The sequence below is a fragment of the Mesoplodon bidens genome (assembly GCF_964165515.1).
Source record: "Mesoplodon bidens genome assembly, chromosome: 9".
In the NCBI taxonomy this organism is placed as follows: Eukaryota; Metazoa; Chordata; class Mammalia; order Artiodactyla; family Ziphiidae; genus Mesoplodon; species Mesoplodon bidens.
Window position 1 is genome coordinate 30956488 of NC_138166.1, and position 20810 is coordinate 30977297.

The 20810-nt window shown below is 41.8% G+C and overlaps 1 protein-coding gene across 1 annotated transcript in view; it reads right to left on the reverse strand.

Moving 5' to 3' along the window:
* CCDC126 (coiled-coil domain containing 126) overlaps positions 1-20259 on the reverse strand; it is a 47563-nt gene extending 27304 nt beyond the window's left edge. Inside the window, exon 1 of the mRNA XM_081243993.1 lies at positions 19953-20259. The gene's annotated coding sequence lies outside the window, so the exon portion shown is untranslated. The remainder of the gene's footprint in view (positions 1-19952) is intronic.
* Between the last annotated feature and the right edge of the window lie 551 nt (positions 20260-20810).

Genomic DNA, 20810 nt, shown 5'->3' on the forward strand with positions numbered 1-20810 from the left:
TTAAACTAGAAATAAATGTCAATTCATTAAAACTACCTGAAAGAAATGCCACCATGGTCACAAAATTCTTTGAATGACTTCTTATCATTTGTAACTAAAACTATGGATATATAAGATTTATAGCAGATCTCAGCCCATTCAAATACAGGTCACCAACCTAAATGTGTAAAAGCAATTCCTCCTCCTCCTCCTTTAAAAAGAAAAAAGAGGTTGATGCCAAAATGAAAGTAAGAAATAAGGAAAGGTGAAACAGACTGGAAGATGAAAAAGGTTGTCTGACTTAAAAAAAAAAACCCACAATATAAATAAGAATGCCAGTATTTGAAAATGTCACTAGAAAATACTACTAATGGCAATGAGATCAACTTAAAAAGCATCCAATCTAAGTTGAAAAATAAGTTGTAATTTCTAAGTTCACACTTTTAAGTTTATACCAGACATGACATGTGCTAAAACAGGTAGAAATTTTTTTTTACCTTTCCAAATTTACAATTCTAAATTTTAAATAATGCAGGTATTTTTTGTAACTTATAAAATTTTATAATTTTTATAATTTAAGGAAAAATTGAAAGGTTATACTCAGTTTTTTAAAAAAGAGAAAGGTAATAACAATCATGGAATCTTCAAACACCTGGACAGTAACAATGTGCATGAATCACCAAAGTGTCCAGTGAAGAAAACTCTTCAGTTACGTCTAATGGAGTAAAATTCGTTAGGAAGAAATATACCTGGAGTCAAAAAGTAAGCGCATTTAACAGCTTAATGAAAATAATCTTAAGAACTTTTTAACTTCCTAGAGTAGTATGGTCAAATAAAACATACTAATTCTAACCCACTTAATAGGGTATAATCAGTGAACTAAAAAAGTCTAGTTTGAGAATAATAAGACTAGAAATGAATACAGTATCAATAAGGGTGAAGCACTCAATCATTTTCAACACATATTTAATGAGCCAGCATATATGTTAGGCAGTAGGAAAAGCATGTTTTGCCCTAGAAATTTGCTTTCCAGCATAGGTGCTTGCAAACCTTTTTAAAAATAAAACAGAAAGTATTTACTCAATAATCTTATGCAAAATATCAAAACACAAAATACATAAAATCAAAGCTTCTCTAGCAGATGCATGTGTGCTGAGGTATGTGTAAGTGGGGGACCTCCTGCCCTGCCAATACTTGTTCAGAAAATGACCACTCTTACTTTCCCCCACCCGGCTACCTAGTCCCCGACATGCATCTAATAAATCCTGGAGCTCCAAGGTCTGAAGAACACCAATCTACTCTTGATGAAGTGTACACATCCTGCCAAACCTCACTACAAGCATGACTACACCACTAACTGGGTATATTAATTACTATGGTAAACTAATAACAGTATTAAAAATTAGGAATTAACTCATTTTCTAATTTTCTTCCACTTCTGCTTTTTTCTTTAGTTACCATGCACACGATAAATCCCCTCAGATCTCATGGAAACAAAACCATTAATATCAATACTGGATTTTACTAAACTTTGCTTAGCAAAGTAAGGTAAACATTACCTAATATCTTCTTCTACAAAGATTTTTACATTTGAGTTCAGAAAGTAGAAATTCTGGATTCTCAAGTAAAATTTTAAAACATTATTTGATACATGTATGTTAAATGTATTCTTTTATAAATCTTTACAGGCTCCTACGTCTTTTCAAGTTTGACCTGAGTGCTAGATTATCTGACCCAGCACCCAGTGTAAAAATCAACTGGGAATCTGTCCTGAAGCAGTCAGAACAGGGTTCTAAAGGTGGCATGGCAACAAAGCCAGAAAAGTGACATCACCAGAGAACTGAGAACATAGACTTGAAGGTATTTTGGCAAATGAAGGTTAAAATGACAGCTGAGAAAGCTCTAGGTTACTATACCTATCCAAGACCAAAAAGGGAGAGACTGAAAGCCAGAAGGACAGAGTATACTTCAATTAAATAACATCAACAATCATTACTACAATCACTTACTTTACCAGACTCTGCTCTAAGCTCTTTACATGAATTAACTTATTTAATCTTCACAACATCCCACACTAATATTCTCACTTAAACAGGTGAAAACACTGAAGCGAAGAGACATTAAATAACTTGCCCAAGGTCCAACAACTAGATACCGTTGAGAAAGAGGATTCAAAGCTCAGGCTCTGGGGCTTCCCTGGTGGCGCAGTGGTTGAGAGTCCGCCTGCCGATGCAGGGGACACGGGTTCGTGCCCCGGTGCGGGAGGGTCCCACATGCCACGGAGCGGCTGGGCCCGTGAGCCATGGCCACTGAGCCTGCATGTCCGGAGCCTGTGCTCCGCGACGGGAGAGGCCACAGCAGTGAGAGGCCCATGTAATGCAAAAAAAAAAAAAAAAAAAAAAAAAAAAAAAGCTCAGGCTCTTAACCACTGCCCCTCTTTTACAGCAATGGCAATAAAACAGAAGCAGAAACTGCAGCGGTGAATGAGTGCTGAGTCCTTATCCTGGGCCTAGCTCTGAAATAAGCACTTCACAAAGGTTACTTCATTTAATATTTGCATAACCTCAAAAGAAAAATGTTGTTGTTATTCCCACTTTAGAGATGATTAAATTAAGGCTTCGTTTGAGTGGTTAGCCTGCCTAAGATTTTTAGCCAGGTCCACTGACTTCACCTGCCCAAACTTTGGCAAGGGCTACAAGTCCACAAATTCGGAATCTCCATCTCCATTCAGGGTCTCTCCTTTCCTTTAAAAGGGTCCTTAAACCCAGTCCTATTAGAACTCCTAGGTTTTACAAAACTCTACAAAAGTGACAACTCTCCAAACTGTAAATGGCATTAGGCAGAGAACAGGAGATTCGTGGGTAAGGAAGCAGGGGTGGCTAGTGGAGGAAAACAGTCAAACAGGGAGCCTGACGGTAAGAGGTAAAATCCTTCCAAGTAGGTACAAGATTAAGAATGACAGGCTGCTCACCATTATGAACACAAACTTTGCTTAACGTGTGAGTGGCAGGACCAAAACCAGACACAGAGAGAAAACACTGGTAGTGGACAAGGCAGAAGAAGCACAGCTGAGGAGGACATGCCCCCAAAGTAATAAATCCCAGGGAACAAGGAGGCCTAGTTTAAACCTAGTGTTTCTCAGTGTGAGGGACCCAAATATCTAACCTGCAAACATTAAATAAAGAGCCCCTTATTGCTCTATACTGATTGTATATTACCCAACTGTACCATCAGATTCAGAAAAGAGGCTTTCATGAAAGGTCTTCTTCATAGGCTTGACTCTATGTGGAATGTGTCTGCTCACCACTGCCCTCAACAAAATTAAAGCAGGCCACCGCAGAAGGAAGTCAGGAACTTTCATAGGGACTCTACAGTAAGAAATTTACATGCTTTGTATCAATAACTTGCTTGTGTTCCTTATGTGTTTTTCTGTGGAGATGAGTAAAATATTTACTATGAAAAGGGTTTGACTTTGGGAATAGCAAAGAGGGGAGAAGTTGGGAGCAATTAACCCCATGCAATATTAGAGAACTACAAAAGGACACCAAGGAATAAAGTGAGTGTGGGAGCTACCAGGAAGAAAGGAGAGCCTGGAGCCTTCTCTAAATTGAAAAGATGGCCCAGAGCCAGCCTATTGCAAAGAGCTGAGCAGTTCAATGGCCCATGATGATTCTCTGCTGTGACACAAGACAACCTGAAAACTGTTCTACCTAAGGGTTCACTTCCACAAGCAATTCCAAGCAAGCCCAGAAGAGGTGAGTAAAATTCCAAAAAGGATACAATTCTGCCTTTGGTCTCTTCTCAGGGAATGCTTCACATTAAAACCGCCTGGAGAGTTTTGTTGCGTTTTTTTTTTTAATCCCGATGCTGGGTCACACCCCATATCAATTAAATTAGAATGCCTGGAGCTCAGAGCCATGCATCAGTATTTTTTGAAGAGCCCTATTTTATTCCAGTGTGCAGCAAAGTTTGTCCAAATCGCAAATTGCTTCATTAAACAGCAATGATAGCTACAGGAAGGGCCACTGATTTCAATGTTACAAGTCAGTTCATCAGGTATGACACAGGATTCCTACCTGTGCCTACCTATAATGACTTTGAAGGGGAAGCGGTTAGAGAGAGAGAAAACAAGGGATCTCTGCTGGAACACAAGTCATTCCTGCCAGGGTGGGCTAGGCCCTGCATTTACTAGGCAGGGGTTGGGGTGGACTGAATAGAAAGCAATTTCCACTGGGACCACTTCAGTCCCTAGGATTAACATGGATATACTATTCTGTTCTCTAAGAGATATTTCTGTGGTTTCGTACAGAAAAAAAGCAGACAAGAAGTTTTTGAATTCTTTAGCAACTAAAGGTAATGTACTTTAGTGCTTTTAAAGAGAAATAATTCTTAGACTCAATCTTTAGGAAGGAGAAAGAAAAGGGAAAGTTCAATATCTCTCCTTTCTGTGCAATGTTCAAAGTTGCAAATGGCATAGAACATGCACTTTGAACCTCCCCAGTTTTTCTTTGTGTTTCAAGTACTGGTCCAGCTCCTGGAAGGCCACCTAGATCAGGATGGAGACAATAACTAGAAGCCTAAAAGGCCTACACTGTCAATGAGAACTTATGGCTACCATCCAGCAGATTATTTATTAGAGTTCTTCCTCCACCAAAATAGTCTAAAATCCAAAAACTTTTAAATCCTAACTTCTAGGCCACTATATTAATTTCCTACTAATCACTTAAAAAAATAAAACTTCAAATATGTCCCAAGTAACAACTGGAGTTTTTAAAGGCAAAAATAAAATCATTATTGAAACAGAGCAAGACCCTGTGTGGGTCTCCTGGGTACAAATCCTTTCTGTGTCCCGTTTCTTGTTTTTAGGAAATAGGCTTCATTCAGCCTCCTAGACCTTCCCTGAGTTCCAAAGGACATATTCAAACAGTTGCTAATTAGGGAAGTGAGAGAATGCAGAAACAAAAGAGCAGTCAAGAAACCATAGTGCAGTAATAGGGCAAGGTTCTGGTTCCTCCCCAAGGAATGAACGTAACACACCTGAGTTCTTCTTCAGGAACTGAAGTCCCCACCCAGTTGGAAGACAGTAACTTCAGTCTGAGCACAAAATTCGTGGAAGACGACCCTGTTACCTCACCCCCAACCAATCAGAAGAAAGTCACACACCACACAGCTCTCACCCTAAATTTTGCCTATAAAAACTTCTCCCTGGGCTTCCGTGATGGTACAGTGGTTAAGAATCCACCTGTCAATGGAGGGGACGTGGGTTCCAGCCCTGGTCCGGGAAGATCCCACATGCCGCGGAGCAACTAAGCCCGTGCGCCACAACTACTGAGCCCACGCTCTAGGGCCCACAAGCCACAACTACTGAGCCCACATGCCTAGAGCCTGTGCTCTGCAACAAGAGAAGCCACAGCAATGAGAAGCCCGCACACTGCAACGGCGACCCAACACAACCAAAAATTAATTAATTAATTTTTTAAAAAATTCCTCCATGTCTTAAAAAAGAAAAAAAAAAAAAAAAAAACTTCTCCCTGAAAACAGGCTTTTTGTGTATTAGCTGTCTCAGACTCCTTCTATGGCTCCTTACAATAAACACTGTGCTTCCCCTTCCAACAACCCAGCGTCAGCAGACTGGCTTGGCTTTACTGCACACAGGCGGACCCGAGTTTTGGTTCAGTAAATTTATCACCTACATCATCATTATTATTTTGACCTAAGAGAGACTTCTGAATATTTTTTAGGATTCCCAGGGGAAACTTCTCATCCTGAGGCAGGAGATAGATGGGCCCCAGGCTGAACAGTTTCTCCCCTGTGGACAGAAACTCCATAAAAGCAGGATGAGAGGAGGCTGGGCCCTGCCCAGATAAGGGATGAAAGACCATATATTCCTCATTCTCAAAGTCAAGGAGATCTCCCTGACTACACATGAGCAGAAAGGCTCCTTGGAGGTCAAAAAAGGAGGGGGCACCACCCCACAGTGATATCAGTACCCATAGGCCTCTTAGCTAGACTCCACCTTGGCTAAGAGATGTGCATGCACACAGGGCAGGACCCTGAGATACACCTAATATGGACTCAGAACCAGGCAACGCAAGATGACTGGCCAAAGGAAACCCGGAAGAAATGCCCCATAAAAGTGATTCAAACTGCCACGAGGGCATGGCTCTCTCTCTGAGCCCACCCATGTGTCTACCCACATACACTGTACTCTTTTTCCTCCTAATAAACACTTTACTTGCTTCACTACTTTCCATCTCTATGTGGAAATTCATTTCTACACAGCTGACAGGCCAGGGCCTTGTCACCGGCCACTGGTCCCTGGTGGTCCGGTGGCTAGGATTCAGCGCTCTCACTGCCGCTGCCCGACCTCAATCTCTGGCCAGGAACCGAAATCCTGCTTCAAGCCACTGTAGGCCAAGGCCATCCAAGATCAATCCAACGGCAGAAATTACAAAAGAAATTACACACCGAAATAGAGACACAGATGTAGAGAACAAACGTATGGACACCAAGAGGTAAAGCGAGGTGCGGGGGATGAATTGGGAGATTGGGATTGACATATATACACTAAAATGTATAAAACAGATAACTAATAAGAACCTGCTGTATAGCACAGGGAACTCCACTTTGCTGTACAGTAGAAACTAACACAACATTGTAAAACAACTATACCCCAATAAAAAATAATAATAATAAATAAATTAAATTAAATTAAATTAAACAAGTAGGTCACATACCTACTAAATATTTAAAGGAAAAAAAAAAAAGAAATTACACACCATGTGGCCCAAAGGTAGAAGAATTAAGGAGAGGAGTCACACTTAAAATGAAGTATCTGTAGAGGGGTAGATCTGAAGAAGGGCAATAGAGTGTGGTCCAAATACCATCATCTCCAATTGAATTCCTGCAGCTGCTCCTCAAGTGGTTTCCCAGATTCCTCTCCAACCCCACTTCAAGCCACTGTCCTCAGAGCAAAACAAGTCATGATTTGAATAGTCACAATTTAAATGTCTCCAAAGGAGATATGCAAATTGTCAATAAGCACACGAAAAGATGCTCAAATCACTAATCCTTAGTGAAATGCAAATTAAAACCACAATGAAATACCACTTCACACCCATCAGGATGGCTATGAAGGGCACCAGCACATGCCAACCCAAAATATGCCACTTTGGTATAAGGATTATTTTGAGCTGAAGATAACTGAGAAATAGCAGACGCAGGAAGGCCTCCCTGTACTCCCCTTTTCTACCTAAAAGCAAGACATGAATTACCTATGAGAAAGGTGAGAACATTCTTATCACAGGAGACAAGGCACGGATGCTGAGATAAACCTGAACAAATACACCTTACTAAAACAAACCTTATCTTCCATTAGTTTCCCCTATTCATTCACCTTCCCACAATTTACTACTTCCAGAAGCTGACTCCTTTTCCTTTGTCTTGTCACATTTCCACAATTTATGGCTCTTTGGTTAAATGGTATATAAGCTCTCAGCACTAACTGCTTCTTTGGAGCTTTCATTTCATTTTTGTGATGCCCACCATTTGCACATGAAATAAACCTTCTTCTCCAGTTAATCGATCTTTTGTCAGTTTAGTTTGCAGAGCCCTGGGCACTGAACCTAAGAAGGCAGATGAAAAGGTTTTTTCCTTCCCCTACAGCAATTATTAAAAAAACACAATCAAAAACAACTATTAGTACAGTTGTGGAGAAATTGAAACTCTTACGCATTGCTGTTGGGAATACAAAATGGTGCAGGTGCTGTGGAAAACAGTATGGCAGTTCTTAAAAAAATTAAACACAGAATTACTATTTGACCCAGCTATTCCACTTCTGGGTATAACTACAAAAGAACTCAAAGTGTTATGGAACACAAGTTCGTGTATCCAATGCACAGCAAGGACAAACAAACCGAAATGTGGGAGTTTGGAGCAGAGAAAGGTTTATCATAGGGCCAAGGAAGGAGAATGGGTGGCTACTGCTCAAAAACCCTGAACTCCACGATGATTTTCTGGAAGAAGTTTTTATAGGCAAAATTTGGGGTGAGGGCTGCAGAGTGTGTGACTTTCTTCTGATTGGTTGGTGATGAGGTTAACAGGGTGGTACTCCAGGAATCTTGTGCTCAACCTGAAGTTAACCGTCCGCCACCTGGGTGGGGACCTTAGTTCCTACAGAAAAATTCAAAGATATTATGTATATTCCTTAATGAGGAACGAGGATACTGCTTTAATCGCTGCAGTACAGTTTCTTAATTGTTTATCCTTTGTCTCTGCATACCCTTACTTCCATGATTAGTAACTGTTTGAATCTGCCCTTCAGAAATTCAAGGAAGTCTAAGAGGCTGAAGTCTTTACCCCGCAAGTAAGAAACGGGGGACATGGAAGGGCTTTTGTACCCAGGTGGGCCCCAGAGGGTCCTGCTCAGTTTCAAAAGCAGGGACTCAAAGAGGAACTTGTACACCCATGTTCACTGCAGCACTGCAAGGTGGAAACAACAGATGAACAGATAAACAAAATGTGGTATATACATATACAATGAAATACTATTCAGCTTTAAAAGATAATAAAATTCTGATACAAGCTACAACATGGATGAAACTTAAAGATATTATATTGATACTAAGTTAAAGAAGCTAGACACAGGGCTTCCCTGGTGGCGCAGTGGTTGAGAGTCCGCCTGCCGATGCAGGGGACACGGGTTCATGCCCCGGTCCAGGAAGATCCCACATGCCACGGGGCGGCTGGGCCCGTGAGCCATGGCCGCTGAGCCTGCGCATCCGAAGCCTGTGCTCCGCAACGGGAGAAGCCACAGCAGCGAGAGGCCCGTATACCGCAAAAAAAAAAAAAAAGCTAGACACAAAAAGACAAATATTATATGATGCCACTTACATAGGTACCCAGAAGAGTTAGATACAGAGATAGAAAGTAGAAAGGTAGATACCAGTGGCTAGGGGGATGAGAGAATGGAGAGTTATGGTTTAAAGTTTAGAGTACAGGGACTTCCCTGGCAGTCCAGTGGTTATGACTCCCTACTTCCACTGCAGGGGGCCAGGCTGGATCCCTGGTCGGGGAACTAAGATCCCACATGACGTGTGGCACAGCACAAAAAAAACCCCAAAAAAACAAAAATAAAGTTTAGAATACAGAGCTTTACTTTGGGATGAAGGAAAAGTTCTGGAGATGTACAGCAGTGATGGTGAGGTAGGAGGTAGATGGGCTCCTGGGCTGAGCAGCTGGAGTTTGTCAGGCGGAGTAAATTGTAGTTTGTTTTCCCTGCCACTTCAAGGTAAAAGTTAATGGCAGAAGCTGAGCTCTGCTGGGGTAAAGAGATAAGATGACCACATCTATCACTACTGAGGTCAAGGAGACCTCCCCTGCTGCACATGCACAGGAAGGCTCCTCAGGGGTCAAAAGGGAGGGGGCACTACCCCCATAATATGTGCTGTCAAATTTTCCCGGAGGTCTCCACACTGGAATCCATCTTGGCTAAAAGATGCACACACATATTGGATAGGGCCCTGGGACAGGTCAGATGTGGGAAAATAGCCAAGATAATGGGCCAGAGGAAAACAAAAACCCTGAAGAACTGCCTCATGTAAGGAATTTAAATCACCTTTCTGGTGCACTCCTCATTAAGGAGGATAGCCACACTCTTCTCTGGGTGTGTATTTCTACTTTGCTTTTGCTCTAAATAAGCTGCTTCTTTGTTCTCTTTGCACATACAGTGCCTCCAATAAACTCTGTGCCTGCTTTACAATGTCTCTCTGTGGAATTCTTTCTTCAAAGAGGACAAGGACCAAGGTCCTCTCATCTGCCAACATCAATGGTTGCACAAGAACATGAAAGTACTTAATGCTACTGAACTGCACAGTTAAAAATGGTTAAAATGGTACATTTCATATTATATATTTTACCATACACAACCCTTCAATGCACTATGGAGAACAGTATGGAGGTTCCTTAAAAAACTAAAAATAGAACTACCATATGATCCAGCAATCCCACTCTTGGGCATATATCCAGAGAAAACCATAATTCAAAAAGACACATGCACCCCAATGTTCACTGCAGCACTATTTACAATAGCCAGGACAGGGAAGCAACCTAAATGTCCATCAAGATGTAGTATATATATACAGTGGAATATTACTCAGCCACAAAAAAGAATGAAATAATGCCATCTGCAGCGACATGGATGGACCTAGAGATTGTCATACTGAGTGAAGTAAGTCAGACAGAGAAAAGACAAATATCATGTGGTATCGCCTCTATGTGGAATCTAAAAAAATGGTACAAGTGAATTTATTTACAGAACAGAAATAGAGTCACAGATGTAGGAAACAAACTTATGGTTACCAAGGGGGAAAGGAGGGGAGGGATAAATTGGGAGACTGGGATTGACATATACACACTACTCTGTATAAAATAGGTAACTAATAAGAACCTACTATATAGCACAGGGAACTCTACTCAATACTCTGTAATGATCTACATGGGAAAAGAATCTAAAAAAGAGTGGATATATATGTATAACTGATTCACTTTGCTGTACAGCAGAAACTAACACAACATTGTAAATCAACTACACTCCAATAAAAATTAATTAAAATAAAAAACTCTTCAAGAGTTTCCCACTGTACTTAGAATAAAATTAAAACTATTTACTGAAACCAAGCAGGACCCTGTGGGGTCCTCCTGGGTACAAATGTCTTTCCATGTCCCCCCACCCCATTTCTTATTTGTAGGGAAAAGGCTGCAGCCTCCTAGGCCTCCCCTGCATTCCAAACGGCAGATTCAGACAGATACACAAAAGGCAGGGAATGCAGAAACAAAGGAGGAGCAGTCAAGATACAATAGTGACGGGCTTCCCTGGTGGTGCAGTGATTAAGAATCCCCCCCCCCCCGCCAATGCAGGGGACACAGGTTCGAGCCCTGGTCTGGGAAAATCCCACATGCCACAAAGCAGCTAAGCCCATGCGCCACAACTACTGAGCCTTCACTCTAAGCCCGTGAGTCACAACTACAGAGCCCGCATGCCACAATTACTGAAACCCATGCATATAGAGCCAGTGCTCCGCAACAAGAAGCCACCACAATGAGAAGCCCATGCACCGCGACAAAGAGTAGCCCCCACTTGCCGCAACTAGAGAAAGCCACACACAGCAACGAAGAACCAAAGCAGCCAAAAATAAATAAATTTTTTAAAAAAGATACAATAGTGATAAGCACAAGATTCCAGAGTTCAGGGGTTTTGAGCAGGAGCTGCCCATTTTCCTTGCACGGTCCCTGCACGGTTCCTAGCTCTGAACTCACATTGGTTAGTTTGGCCTCACTGTTCATCAGGCATACAGACTTGTGTTCAGCAACAGGACCACAATCCCGAAGGTTCTGCACAGCTGACTTCTACCCTTATCTCTGTCTGTCCTAATCTCACACCACTTCCCCCTTGCTCACTGTGCTACAGTCCAGCTAGGTGAAACACACCAAATTCTTTCTGAACCCAGGGTCTATACAACTGCTGTTCCCCTGCTTGAAATGCTCTCCCCATGGCTTATTCCTTTTCATCCTTTAGTATTTAGCTCAAATGTCACCTCTTCGAAAAGTAGCACTCCCACTCCTACCCCACCTCTGGCCTCAAAGAACTCTCTATCAATCTCCATACGAAATTATGTACAGTACAATCCTCCCTCAGTATCTGCAGGGGACTGGTTCCAAGACCCCCAGTAGACACCAAAATCCACAGATGCTCAAGTCCCTCATATAAAGTGGCACAGTATTTGCATATAACATATGCACATCCTCCTATATACTTTAAATCATTTCTAGATTACTAATAATACCTAATACAATGTAAATGTTATATAAATAGTAGTAAATTCAAGTTTTGCCTTTTGGAACTTTCTGGCATTTTTTTAAAAATATTTTCAATCCACAGCTGAATCCACAGATGCAGAACCCACAGATACAAAGGGGTGACTATATTCTATCTTTAAAACCTTAACCAAGTTATTTTATCTCCCTATACCCTAATGTCCTCACTTATATCATGGAGACAACATACCTATGTAACACTGGTGAGGATAAATGACACCTCATGCTACTAATGTCAATAAATGTTAACATTTAGTATTAGTATCAGGTACTTACACAGCAATGCCAGTAATTCTTAACAATCTTAGTAACCTAAGTTAATACAGGGGATGTGTGGAGCAACTAAGCCCGTGTGCCACGGCTACTGAGCCCACATGCTGCAATTACTGAAGCCCGTGTGCTCTGGGGACGGCGTGCTGCAACTACTGAGCCTGTGTGCTTCAACTACTGAAGCCCTTGCACCTAGAGGCTGTGCTCCATAACAAGAGAAGCCACTGCAATGAGAAGGCTGCGCACTGCAACGAAGATCCAGCACAGCCAAAAAAAAAAAAAAAAAAAATCCTGTGATAAACCATGATGGTAAAGAATATAAAAAAAGAATGTGTATATGTAGGTATATATATATATATATATATATATATATATATGTATGTATGTATAACTGAATCACTTTGCTGTGTAGTGGCAATTAACACAACATTGTAAATCAATTATACTTCAATAAATAATCAATTAAGAAAAAAAAATACAGGGGATGTTTTACTAGACCCAAATAAAACTCCTGATTAGCTCTCATGTCCCTCCCAGAAACCAGTCCCCAAAGACAAAATTTATTTCCCACTAATCACAGAAATATCTCCCCCAATCAAGCCAGTCTCTGTCTCATTCAATAACAATAATAATGTTACTCGAAAACTGGGTTTGCCTTTTGATGGGTGTTGAGCCAAAAGACACAACCAAGCCGAAGATCAGAAGGAAGGATTTATTATTATTTGCAGCAAGTAAGGAGGGATCTTTCCCAAAGCAGTGTCTCTCGGAACAGTAAAATTGGGGAAGTTTTCAGCTAAGGGTATATGCATATTCAGGAAGGGGCTTGGGCAGCCCACGCTTTATTTGATTGAAGTCAGAAGGATCAGAAAAGGTCAAAGTCATCCCTTAGGTTACAGCTGATCTGGCAGTTGAGCACTTCAGGCTAATCTTCACTGAAACAGAACTTGGAGGCTTTACAACTGATATCATTATCTTTGCTTGAATGTTTCTGCATTCTTCTGTGCCCTTAAGATCATTAATTACTGAGACCTGTTCAAGGGCAAGCATTATGGCTAGGCTTAGATCACAAAATGTCTTAGGCCAAAAATGGCTTCTCTCATGTCAAGAAAGCCATGCCTGATTCTCTTCCTCCAGGGACCCCTTACCCGATCTACTTACAATAATACCTTACAGTTATATAATATTTTTATTTACCAGATACGTTTCCTTACATCCTCTCATTCAGTCGGTAGCAGTCAGGCTGCAGTCTTGAAAAAAATTTCTTCGCAGAATTTTTGTACAACATGAAATACCGCATTGGTAGTAGTCACTGAAGAATTACCCAGTCCTAAAAGATGACATAATAGCATGCTGTTGATGAGAACAGTTCCTCTTCCATATAACCTAAAGTGAGACTAGAGTATCTGCTTAAATGCTACCTGCGCCAGAAGGATTTCAAAACCTCATAACCTTACTCTAGCCCACTTTGGCCTTCTCTCACATCTCACAGCACATTACTTTATACCAACTGATTTTACACATCATATCACTCAGTCATGTGTGTAAGCCTTGTCTCTTTAAGTCCCAGGTCCTTTAAGGGCAAGAGTAACATGCCCTACACTGCAGCCACAACTCCCATACAGCCTGGAGAACAATCAGCAGAGATGCCTTATATTTAAGCACACCCCTGAGCCTAATCCCACCATCTCCTAAGTACCAATATGACCTCCCTGCAATGTTTCTGGGGGGTAGAGGGGCAGAGGAGATGGGAATTTCAAGATAAAATTACACTTGGTGGGTTGCATATCCACAGACTGAACCAACTGCAGATAGAAAATATTTAAGAAAAAGCAATTCCAGAAAGTTCAAAAAGCAAAACTTGAATTTGCCACGCACCGGCAACTATTTACAGAGCATTTACATTGTATTAGGTATTATAAGTAATCTAGAGATGGTTTAAAGTACACAGGAAGACGTGTGTAGGTTATATGCAAATAATATGCCATTTTATATAAGGCACTTGAGCATCCCATAGATTTTGGTATCCATGGCTGTGGGGTGGTAAAGGTGGAGGTGGACCTGGAACCAATGCACTGCTGATACCGAGGGACAACTGTATCTTCAAAATCCATTTCTAGGCTGGAAGGACCTGAGAAGAAATCTAATTCAATATTCTCACATTTCAGATGAAAGAACTAAAGCCCAGAGATGTTAACTGTCCTGCCTAAAATGAGGCAATGACTTAGTGGCAGAAAGTGCACTGGTCCTGAACACCTGTCCTGACTCAGTATCTAGGTTTTTCTCTATACTATACTACCTCCTGTACTCCATTAGAAGGATTGCGTTTGTAAGTACTGAATGAATTGTAATATTAAATGAACCTTGTTCTTTTTTGCTTTAAAGGGATGTAACAAGAAAACAGTAATGGCGGTTTAGGGCAATGATCCTAAAATTCTGAAGATGTGTAATTTGGACTGTTCTTTAAATTATCAAGTTCACATATTAAAGTTCAAATATGTTGATTCACATAAATCAAAATATTACAAAGTTGCTACAAGAAGAATTTAAGAAATCTTCCATCTCTGTCTTTTTTTTTAAACATAGGCAAAAAACTACAATAGAAAAAATATGAAGTAAAACAAAGATAAATACAAGGTCTTCTGGATGTAGATATCTTCACCATGATCAATAAATACAATGATAAGAAAGAACACATTTCCAGAAAAAAAGGAACAGAGTGGGGGGTATGTAGAAAGACCCATAATCAAACACAACCTTTACTAGGTGCAGTTTCATTTAAAGCATGAAAGAACTTGATTTATTCATTCATTTGCTCACTTATTCATTCACAATATTTATTAAAGCACCTACTATGTGCCAGAAACAGGAAATGTAAAAGATGAAACGAGACAGGATTCCTGCTCTTCTGGAGATCACGCTTTAGTAGGAGTGGGATGGTAACAAGCAAACACAGAAACAAGCCAATTGCAGCTTGTGATAAATTGCTATGGAAAAAATAAACAGGGTGATGTGAGAATGTGTGAGGAGTCTACATGAGGTATGAGGTCAAGGAAGGCCCTCTAAGGAGGTCTGATCTGAGAAAGAAGAGGAAGTACAAAGTCTGGTTCCAATTTCCTTCTAACTAAAACCTTTAGAATTCCAACCAGAATCTTGGGAGGAGGAGTAAATTCCTCATTCCTAGTCTCCTCAGTACAAACACAGGAGAATGAGAGTGATCCCAATCCCCACATGGAATGACCTGGTTTGGAGAAATCGTCCAAAGTGAACAAAAGGAAACTCACAAGCAAAGAAAGCTCTGTATTCCCCTTTCTTATGAAAATGACAGTTCCACTGTTTGGTAACATATGAACAGTAATGACTTGACACGGTGGACTTTACACAAAAAAACATACTCTTTTTGGTGTTTTCTACTATGAAAAGGGCAGTGGTAAGATGAGGCAGGAATAAAGTCTATATAGCAATCCACTGGCACGTTACTTTACAATTGTTATTAAGCATTTTAAATACAATTTTTCAAACTCTAAAATATCCCTTGTTAAAAAGCACAAAAGTAGAAAGACAAAGAACATGGGGAAATTTTTTTCTTAATTTGTATATTTACTGTGTTACAGGTCTTAATGTAGTCACTCCAATTTACAAGATTTACACATAAGCAAAAATCTGTTCAAAGCTCTATTATGCCACTTGCCAAACAACAACCATGCAAGCAACTATATGTCTGAGCAATTTTTCAGTGGTTTCTCCCTAGCCAAAGACCTAAAGACAAATATGTTAGTACAACATTATTACTAGGGAAAAGTAAAGATGGAGAATCAGTGAATATTTAAACTAGAACACACTCATTTTAAAGACAAGGAAAGTGAAGCACAAGGAGGGTAATGACTACCCAATGTCAAAAAAATGGGGGAAATTAGGCATTCAAACTCTCAGCCCAGGACTCCAGCGTTTTTTCAAAAGCAAGGAACAAGAATCTACTTTTCAACTGGCACGTTATAAACAAGATGAAACAGAAACCATCAGAGTAGGTTGTACACAATACAGATTTTGTTTTGGGAAACTTTTTTCATTTTTATATATATATTTTTTTCATACACAGATATGCACACACAGAGTTACATATCTATGGAGTCTTGAGGTAAAAAGATCTCTTGCTACGGGCTGCAGTCAAAAATATTAAAAACACTACACTGTACACTGTCTATCTTGAAATACTTCCTTGTATTGGTATTTTTATGCAAACGTTGAGATAGCAAGGCTGAACACATTAATGGATGGCCAATCCTACCTTGGAAATCTTTCCTTCAAATCCCATTTTTGCATTCATTCAGTACTCTACTTTTTGTGCCGTTGACTATAGCTGAAGTAACTACTGACAGCGACAGCAGCAACCAGCAAGCACAGAGGCTCTCATTCAGCCAAATTTGCTAGAAGAATCTCTGCCTATTGGTCTCCTAAGGAATTTATAGCTGGAAAAGCAGATATTTATTACAAAAAGACACAGTATGTTCACTAAAGCGCAGAGGTTCAGAGAGTTCTCTCCAAAAAAAGAAATAAGTACGCCACAGACTTGCCTTTGAATGTAATTTCAGGGGAGAGGCTCATTCCTAAAATATTTTCTATTTTCTCTCCATAATATTGCCTGAGGCTAATATCTAGGGGAAAAAATTTAACATAGGACACAGCATCCACTCCTAATTAGGTGTAAGATTTAAAATGTGAACTGCCTTGGGAGAAGCTACACTAAAATTCCAGCTAAGATACAGAAATATCACATCTCAAGATATAAGATCATTTTTCGATGGCATATTGGGGAGAGGCAAGAGAAGACAACAACATTGAAGAGTATAAAGACAGATAAAAGAAAATGGGTAAAATAAGTCAGGGTTAAGAAGAGAATGTTAGAGCAAAAGGTAAACTACCCAATCACTATGCCACAGTAAAAGTTTACTCCAAAATATATTACACACTACTAGATATTTCCGTCTTGGAACCTGACCTCCCCACTGCCTCAGCCAATCATGTTCTGTGCCGCATGACCCCATGTCCCCTTCCACAGCTAAGTAGACTAGCACTGGGCACCTTTGCCTGAAGCCTCCAGCAAAAATTGGCCCCTAATAAAACCAATATGTTGGGGGTAGGAGCAAAAAGTAAAAGAAATCACAGAAAGAAACAATGAAGTTGAATGAGGGATTGACAAAGTCAAGTCATATAAAAGCAGGCATAGGGCTTCCCTGGTGGCGCAGTGGTTGAGAGTCCGCCTCCCGAAGCAGGGGACACGGGTTCGTGCCCCGGTCCGGGAAGATCCCACATGCCGCGGAGCGGCTGGGCCCGTGGGCCATGGCCGCTGAGCCTGCGCGTCTGGAGCCTGTGCTCCGCAACGGGAGAGGCCACAACAGTGAGAGGCCCGTGTACCGCAAAAAAAAAAAAAAAAAAAAAGCAGGCATAATAAAGAGGCTATGAGTAAAAAAAAAAAAAGAGATACTTAGTAGGGAGGAAGAGAACTAAGCATGTGAAAAATGCAGAGAAAACTTGTGCAGCTCATGAAAGAGGGATGAAGTGGTCAGGAGAGATTCTTGTTTATGGCAGCTTTCTAGTTCTGTCGTGTATATCCCCTTCCTCACGGTGAGTGGAAAATAAAAAAACCTAAGACACAAGTAAATGACTAAAAGGGTTTACATCATTTTTTTTCCACATTAAAAAAACTTATCATTGCAAAGTCTGAGTTAGAAGAGTCCTTGGAATCAGATCAATTCACTATTTGAGAGAGAAGGAAATCGAGGACCGCAAAGGAAACGAAGGTTGTATAAATAGTGACAGAGCTAGGACAAGAATCAAGGTCTCCTATTTCCACAGCCATTACTGTCTGTCCTGAACAGCACTAAATATCACCAACAGAGAAAAATTGTTACTCAAAACGAGTATTTCTGCCACAGATTTTTTTTTTTTTTTTGCGGTACGCGGGCCTCTCACTGTTGTGGCCTCTCCCGTTGCAGAGCACAGGCTCTGGACGCGCAGGCTCAGCAGCCATGGCTCACGGGCTCAGCGCTCCAGGGCATATGGGATCTTCCCGGACTGGGGCACGAACCCGTGTCCCCCTGCATCGGCAGGCGGACTCTCAACCACTGCGCCACCAGGGAAGCCCTCTGCCACACATTTTTAAATGAATCAGAAATCTTTATGTGCATTATGCCATCTCCCACAGTTTAAATTTTTCACCTATTTACTCTGTGGTTCTCTGGTATTCTTATGAAATACATTCATTAGATTTCTCCTTTTCTCTGTAAAGGTATTTTTTTAATGCATGCGTCACTCAAGACAGTACACAAAATTCATCATGCTCCACTGGCTTTTCCTCACCATACCTTCAAAAACAGCATTACTCAGAACATGTTATTTCACAGACTGCACAACAGTGCTTGAACTCAAAGTAGTACAGGACAGACATTTTAACTGAAAACAATTTCAACTAAGGACCATAATGATTTCCCTGAAGAAAAACTCAAAACCTATGTCACTAAAGTTCAGAGAAAACAGTGCAAGAACAATCGAAACTGAAGAAGAACTAATGTGAAATGTTTCAAGTCATTCCTTATAAAATGTATTGCAATCATTCAGTTTATCCTGAGACCAAAAACTACAACTTGGAAACACAAATCCCAAAGATGGGAAATTACTAAACAGTGGGAAAGTGTAGAGAGAGGAACAAAAAAAGTTGACATAGGGTAAAGATGGTGAAGCCCCACGTCAGGACTGCAGCACACCTAAATGCTTATTCTGCCAGAACAAACACTTAAGCTCCTCTAAGGATCCCCTACAGGACACAGCTGGGAGTGGGGTGAATAAGTCCTTGAACCTAAAGCTGATCCACAGAAAAGCAAAGTCATCAATTTCCTAAGAACATTCTCAGCCATCTTAAAACAGCGGAAATTGAGAAGACAGCATATTTTAAAGAATTCTTTGCTTAGGTTTAAGGTGAGCAAGGTATATATAAAGTGAAGAACACACAACCTAGAGTGCTAACGATTAAACAAGGAAAAACACAAAACTCACCAATCTAGGGGCCACTTCAGTATAGCTAATATATCATACGCAAAATAATTTTTTCGTCAAGCGAAGAATTCATGGCGTTGTAAGCATATTACTTCTTATTCTAGCATCTTAAAGGTGTGTACTGTTACCGCCATTTGGTGAGAAAATTCAGGCTTAGAACCTTTAATTAACCAAGGTCACTAAAGCCAGGCAGTGCGTCGAGCGGGATTGGCACCCCGGCTGCCTTAATAAGGCTTGCGAGAGTATAAGCCGCAGTCGACACAGCTGTTTAAGTTCATCCTTACCAGTCACCCAGGAGCTGAGTTTTGAAGAGGAAATCTAAAAAGGGCATTTGACTTTCTCTCTCTCAAAGCAGAAGAGAACTGAGCTGTCAGAAACAGAAAGAGAAGTGAGTGCGGCTGCCGCGCGGGCTCTCCATACCCCCAGCTCAGGTCAGTCGCTCCCCAGCGCCAGCGGCCACGGGACCGAGCCCGCCCTGCTCGGATCACGCAGCCCGAGCCACGCTCGGTTCTCCGCCCGGGGCCAAGGGGGCGCGGCTGTCAGACCCGAAGGGGCAGGGACAAAGAGCCTCCCCGGCCGTGGCCGGGGGCTGCGGGCCAGTGGCCGAGCCGGGGCTCCGTGGACGCCCGGCGGCAGCGGCCCCAGTGGGGCGGGGTGCGGACCGGTGCGGACCGGTGCGGAGCGCGGCGGAGGAGGGGCGGCCGCCGGCCCGAGGGGCTCAGCCAGAGACGCGGACAGGGCAAGCGGAGACGCCTTCCCTCTCGCCCTCTCCCCATTACCTTGTTTGTGGGCTTCTCGTCACCGTCGCCGACGCCAGCGGGCTTCCAAGCCGGGGCGGCAGAGCGAAAGCCGATTAGCGGGCGTCAGCAGCCTCCTGCGCCTACGAAACAGCCTCCAGGTCGGGATGGAGAAAGGCCGGGGCTGGGAATCAGGGATAAGGTTGGTTCCCAGCTGGCGGAGATTGTACTCCTCTCGTCGCTCGCACTCCGCTTCCGCTCCGCCTCCTGGCCCGGCCCTTCCCCCACTACGGAGACCAGCCGCCCGCGACGCGCGGCGTTGTGGGGGATGTAGTCCCGGAATGCGGAAGAGGCGGCACGTGTTTCTAACCCGTCGGCACCTACTCCGGGTCAGGACGACGCCGTTGCACAGCAACCAGAGGCGGCTGCAGGCTCCTTTTTCGGATGAGCTTAGCTTGAGGGAGGAGTTCTCTCTGCCTTAATTCGCTGCGGGCGCGGAAAGGAGAGCGTAGGCGTCTCACTCATACCCTCCAGCTGGGAACTAACAGTTAACACGCTGTTGGCTTGAGGCAGAAGGGCTTAGTATGATTAAAAGTGTACTACTGACAAGAATGCCCGTTTTTGCCCCGAATGTCCGTAGCCAACGGAGTAAGGCAAAAATAACCGACTAAAGATTGAACAGGAAGAAACAAAATCGTTATTTTTCATAGATAATATCAATACTATGTATGTGGCAAATCCAAAAGAATTTGCAGATAAATTGTTACAATTAATAAGAGTTTAACAAGGTTAATAGACACAAAAATAGTATTCTTAAAAAATACTTATTTCTATATTCCAGGAAAAAAACAGAATTGAATTTTCTTTAAGTTAGAGGATTTGAAGCTTACAATACCCTCA